Source organism: Trichechus manatus, unplaced genomic scaffold, assembly GCF_000243295.1.
Source record: "Trichechus manatus latirostris isolate Lorelei unplaced genomic scaffold, TriManLat1.0 scaffold00036, whole genome shotgun sequence".
In the NCBI taxonomy this organism is placed as follows: Eukaryota; Metazoa; Chordata; class Mammalia; order Sirenia; family Trichechidae; genus Trichechus; species Trichechus manatus.
The window spans coordinates 12,693,275-12,700,065 of record NW_004443972.1 but is presented as its reverse complement, the minus strand read 5'-3'; positions in this window follow the sequence as shown (position 1 = coordinate 12,700,065).

The window sequence follows — 6,791 nt, the reverse complement described above, 5'->3', positions numbered from 1 at the left end:
TTCTTTTTCATATAGTCTAGCTTCTTGGATTATTTGCTGAGCATACAGATTGAATAGGTATGGTGAAAGGATAGAACCCTGACGTACACGTTTCCTGACCTTAAACAACGCAGTATCCACTTGTTCTGTTCAAACGACTCCTCTTGATCTATGTACAGGTTCCTTATGAGCACAGTTAAGTGTTCTGGAATCCCATTCTTTTCAATATTATCCGTAATTTGTTATGATCCACACATTCGAATGCCTTTGTGTAGTCAATAAAATACAGGTAAACGTCTTTCTGGTATTCTCTGCTTTCAGCCAGGATCCATCTGACATCAGCAATGATATCCCTGGTTCCATGTCCTCTTCTGAATTTGACTTGAATTTCTGGCAGTTCCCTGTCGATATACTGCTGCAGCCACTTTTGAATGATCTTCAGCAAAATTTTGCTTGTGTGTGATATTAATGATATCGTTCGATAATTTCTGCATTTTGTTGGACCACCTTTCTTGGGAATAGGCATAACTATGGATCTCTTCTAGCCATTTGTCTTCCAAATTTCTTGGCATAGATAAGTGAGCACTTCCAACACTGCCATCCATTTGTTGAAACATCTCAATTGGTATTCCGTCAATTCCGGAGCCTTATTTTTCGACAATGCCTTCAGCGCAGCTTGGACTTCTTCCTTCAGTACCATCAGTTCTTGCTCATGTGTTACCTCCTGAAATGGTTGAAAGCTGACCAATTCTTTTTGGTATAGTGACTCTTTGTATTCCTTCCATCTTCTTTTGGTGCTTCCTGAATTGTTTAATATTTTCCCCGTACAATCCTTCAATATTGCAACTCGAGGCTTCAATTTTTTCTTCAGTTCTTTCAGCTTGAGAAATGCCAAGCGTATTCTTCCTTTTGGTTTTCTATCTCCAGCTCTTTGCACATGTTGTTATAATACTTTGTCTTCTCGAGCTGCCCTTTGAAATCTTCTGTTCAGCTCTTTTGTTTAATCATTTCTTCCTTTCACTTTAGCTACTCAATGTTCAAGAGTCTCTTCTGAGATCCATTTTGATCTTTTCTTTCTTTCCTGTCTTTTTAATGACCTCTTGCTTTCTTCATGTATGATGTCCTTCATGTAATTCCACAACTCGTCTTGTCTTTAGTCATTAGTGGTAAATGCGTCAAATCTATTCTTGAGATGATATCTAAATGCAGGTGGGATATACTGAAGTTCCTACTTTGGCTCTTGTGGACTTGTTCTAATTTTCTTTAGTTTCAACTCAAACTTGTATAGGAACAATTGATAGTCTGTTCTGTAGTCAGCCCCTGGCCTTGTTCTGACTGATGATAGTGAGCTTTTCCATCGTCTCTTTCCACAAGTGTAGTCAATCTGATTCCTACATATTCTATCTGGTGAGGTCCACGTGTCTGGTGGCTGTTTATGTTGGTGAAAAATGGTGTTTGCAAAAGAAAAAGTCGTTGGTCTTGCAAAATTCTATCATGTGGTCTCTGACATCATTTTATCACTAAGGCCACATTTTCAAACTACCAATTCTTCTTTGTTTCCAACTTTTGCATTCCAAGCGCCAGTAATTATCAATGCATCCTGATTGCCTGTTCATCAATGTCAGACTGCAGATGTTGTTAAAAATCTTCAATTTTTTCATCTTTGACCTTAGTGGTTGGTGTGTAAATTTGAATGACAATTTGAAGAGGAATGGTGTTGCATTTATCATCAAAAAGAAGATTTTAAGATCTATCCTGAAGTATAACCCTGTCAGTGATAGGATAATATCCCTATGCCACAAGGAAGCCTGGTCCCATGCCATCCTCATGACTGTTGTTAGGCTTGAGTCCATTGTTGCAGCCACTGTGTCAATCCATCTGGTTGAGGGTCTTCCTCTTCTTTGCTGACCCTCTACTTTAGCAAGCATGATGTCCTTCTCTAGGGACTGATCCATCCTGATAACATGTCCAAAGTATGTGAGATGAAGTCTTGCCATCCTCACTTCTAAGGAGCATTCTGGCTGTACTCCTTCCAAGACAGATTTGTCCATTCTTTTGGCAGTCTATGGTATATTCAATATTCTTTGCCAACACTGTAATTCAAAGGCATCAATTCTTCTTTGGTCTTCCTTATTCATTGCCCAGCTTTACATGCATATGAGGCAATTAAAAACACTGTGGCTTGGGTCAGGCAAACCTTAGTCTTCAAGGGGACATCTTTGCTTTTTAAACCTTTAAAGAGGTCTTTTGCAGCAAATTTGCCCAATGCAATGCATCTTTTGATTTCCTGACTGCTGCTTTCATGAGAGTTGATTGTGGATCCAAGTAAAATGAAATCTTTGACAACTTCAGTCTTTTCTCCCTTTATCATGATGTTGCTTATTGATCCAGTTGTGAGGATTTTTCTTTTCTTTATGATGAGCTGTCATCCATACTGAAGGCTATGGTCTTTGATCTTCATCAGTAAGTGCTTCAAGTCCACTTCACTTTCAGCAAGCAGGTTGTGTCATCCGTATAACACAGGTTGCTCATGAGTCTTCCTCGAATCCTGATGCCTCGTTCTTCATATAGTCCAGCTTCTCAGACTGTTTGCTCAGCATACAGAATGAGTAAGTATGGTGAAAGGGTACAACCCTGGAGAGTAGGCCTTTATTATGAAGAAGGCTATGGGTATATTTTAAAATGATTACTCTTCTCCTCTTCCTGCCAGCGCCACAAAGGGATTTTTCTCAGATTTTCACCAAGAAAACCTGGTCAGATTCCTAAGACTGTAGCCCCTAGGAGTTTCTCTTCTCATGCTAGTCCACACTCAGCCTCTAAAAATTTGTCAAAATTACTGTGTAAATTTTCCTACCAGCTTTATGGCTCCAGGAGCTTCTGCTTCTTATAAGCAGATCTTGGCTGTTTCTCTCTGAATGAGCCTGTCTCTCTAGCTTTCGGAGTAGTGTTTTGCCCTGAAACCTCAGTTCTTGGATGAGTCTAAGAAAAGTCATTGATTTTTAGTTTTCCAGCTTTTTCTTGTTGTAAGCATCAGAGTGATGACTTCCAACCTCTTTACATGTCGGAGCTGAAAGTGGAAGTCCTTAGTTCTTCTATGTTTAACATTTTTAATTGTCAGTCTAGGTGAAGATGTAGAAAACATGGTCAGCAAGTCTCAGGATAAATTAAAACCAAGAGTTACCGTGACTGTTCCAGATTTATGAGATTGACAAGCAGGAACAAAGCACGAATTTAACCAAATATAGTGTAAGAAGGATAAATTTAAGCTCCTGCCCTTGGGGCCAAAACACACATTTTCAAGGTTAGGAAAGGGGAGCTGATCCTTAACAATGACATTCATGAAAACGATGCGGAGCTATGACTCATCATCCAGATTACTGTGAATCAACAGTGAGGATAAGCTTCCAAAATAATTGAAGTGCTGATTTCCCAAGTGCTTATGGGTATCAAACAAGAAAAGGGTCTAACCTCAGATACATTGGGTTAAACCTCTTCTCTTTACTGAAGAACTTTGAATTTTTAATGTGCTGGAGTTCATTCTGATTTTCCAAAAAGATGAGAAACCTACAATATTAACCAAATTATTTGACCACCAATCTCATGTTTGAATCTTGCTGTGACATTTAATAATTGTGAAAGAATTGGCAAGTTATGTAGCCTCTATGGATCTTAGCTTTTTCATTTATAGAATAATTTAAATTTAAATAATAACAATTTATTTAAAATTAAATAAAAAAATTAAATAATAACAATGCTTGTAAAACACTTGCCGTAGTGCTGAGCATATAAAAGGTGCTGACAAAATGTTGGATTTTTAAAAGTTATTATTTTTTCTATCTAGGCATCACTTTTAAAGAGATACATAAGAATGAGTAATATTTAAAAAACTTAGCAAATGGCATGATTTAGGTAATTACCAATCAAAAAGCACACTGGTCCAGGAACAATCCTTGAATTATTGGTTGTGGAGATGTCAAGAAAGTCCCAGGTAAGGGACAGGGCAGTGGTAAGTACTCAAGGAGGGACTTAGGACCATGGTATTATATCGATTATAGTGAAAGTATTTAAATATTTTAATCCACAGTATGCTTATACTACTATATATCTGCCCATTATTAGCCCTGAACATAGACAGTGGAGAATATGTTCAGAGAAGAATAATTCACAGAGTGAAGGTACTCAAAACAATGGCACATAAGGAACAGCTAAAGGAGCCAGTGATGTTTATTCTAGCAAAGGAAGACTTGGGGGAAGAAGGTGGGCGTGAAAGCTGTCTTCAAACATCTGAAGGACTGTCAAGTGGAAGACAGACTAGACTTGTTCTGTTTGGCTCCAAAGGGTTCAATCAAGAACCATCAGCATGTGAAAGCTTTAGGTCATGAATGTTCAGCTCTACTCAAGGAAAAGTTTTCAGAACTCAGCACAGTTTAAAGAGGGGTTGCCCCTATTAAGTGTCGAATTCTCCATTATTAAAATGTTCAAAAAAAGAATAGTCAAACGCCTAGGGTGGATGTTTAGAGGAGATTCAATTGGTCAATTTCGTAGATACAACTCAACAATCCCTTCATCTCTGGGAATTTGTTTCTATGATGAATACTTAGAAGTTCTCGGTGGTATTTTTTTCATTAAATAATTATGAACATTAGGACAAGTTTATTTCACTCTTTAGCCCTGAGTAAAATGAGAGGGGAGAACTATGTAAGTTATCCAGCAAGATAAGCCATTGATTAGTTAGAATATGAGTTGAGGATCTCTTCATGCCTGAAAACTGTTAATCCAAAGAGAAACAAATAAAAGTAATTCAGTATCATAGAGAAGTATACAGCAACTCAAACCTAACTGTGGTCAGCTTATTTTTTTAAGAAGAATTTTAAAATGTTCAAATTTTTCTTAATTTGATACATAAGCAACACATTTTAATTTCATAGTAATGCCAGTTGATTTAGTGAACAAGAAACTAAAGGAGGACAAGAAAGATTCAGAGAAATACAGAGAAAGAAGGACAAGGGAAACCTGGAGAAAGGAGGTTATGAGGAACAAGGTCATACTCTTTCATTTGCCTGGCTCGCCTGTCTCTCTCATGTCTTCACCTCCACCTCATAAAGCTTTCCACTTTTATAAAATTCAGATTTTTTTATCTATAAAAGGAGAGTGTTGGGTGACGTACTCGGTTTATTCATTCTACAAACATTTATGAAGTGCATACTTGGTGCCAGACATTGTGGTAGCTCTCTGTGTGTGATGCAAAGGCACAGATTCCCACTCGCTAAGAGGTTCTCTAAGCCTATGCCAAATCAGGGACAAGATATCTGGGAAACCAGGCTGCAAGGCGTTACCTTGGAAAAGCTCACAATTACGTTGAACCTGAAATGATTTGCTTCATTTGTATCAAATGAATGACGGATTGTGAAAAGTCTGTGAACACTGGAATGCACTAACTATACACATTATTATTGCCCTAAAGCCTCTACACAAAGAGTATGAGAGGTTAGAAATGAGAAAGAAGCAAATCACTGTTGGATTGCTACCAATTTCCCCTTAAATATGACTGTGAGTTCTGATTCTTGTCATTCTGTTACTCGTGTTCGTCTTCTCCCTCAGGATTTTGGGATGGAAGAAGTGTTGTTCCTTAAAATTGGTTGCAAGAGCTTGCCCTAGGCGTGAATTTTATTCTTACCATAGACTATCAGGAGAATATAGCCTAGGAGATGCTATCCGTTATATTACGTCTCTCACTGTAGACAGTAAGAACTTGGTATAACTTATAAGTTTTTGGTGAATATTAGCTCTTTCCTTCAAAACTGGCCTTATATAGAGGTTGCCTAGGGCTTCTCCATCCCTTCATTGTCCCTGAACCTTGATCTTCAGTATGGAAGCGTTGGTTTATCAGTAAATTCATTTCCTGAAAATAAATGCAAACAAGTGTCTTTGCATGTCTGTATCCATGAACACCACCAAAGAACATTAACAATGGGATTCAACATTGGGGTAGTGTAAAGTAATGAAAGAAGCGGAGACCAACCTAACAAGGATAAGTGAAAAATAAAGATAGTGAAATAAGTTAGAAAAGGTGGCTGTGACTACAATATTAGTCAAGGTTTGAGATGCTCTGTTCTCCGAGGGCCTCCATTAAACGGAAAAATGCTACCAGAAACTTGGCTCCTTATTTTGAAGAATAACTGTCTAGTCCATGTGATTTGGTTAGCCAGTGAATCTTGCTATATTTTTAATGAAGTGCGGATTTGTGTTTAAGAACATAGTCTTGGAGCCAGACTGCCTTGGTTCAAATCCTGGCTCTGTCCCTTAATATGTGGGTGACCTTATAAAGTAAAACCAAAGTTAACTTTCTGTATCTCAGTTTTTCATCTGAAAAATGATGGCAAGAGTATATTCCTCCAAAGACTGTTGTGAAGATTAGAGGATTATTGTATGAAAGCTCTTCGACTAATGATTAGCTTATATGCTCTATAAGTAGGATGGTTACTGTTATTATTATTAATGTTATTACTGGAAGTTTATCATCTGGAAGGCTTTATTCTTAAGTAACATGAATGCTGGAAAAAAAGTTTTCTTCTCCAAGCGAATTGTTGCCTTTTATTTCTCCTGGTTGGAAGTGGGTTGGAAGTTAAAAAGTATTGTATTACTTCTTAGACTGCGCAACGGAATAAGCCAGGGGCTTGTTTAAAATGAACATTTCTGGGTCTCACTTAAATTAGAATTTCCGTGAGTATGGTCTAGAAACTTGTGTTTTAATTGAGGTATCCAGAGGATTTTGAGGAGCAGTAGAGTTTGAAGACAACTGAGTAAAGCAA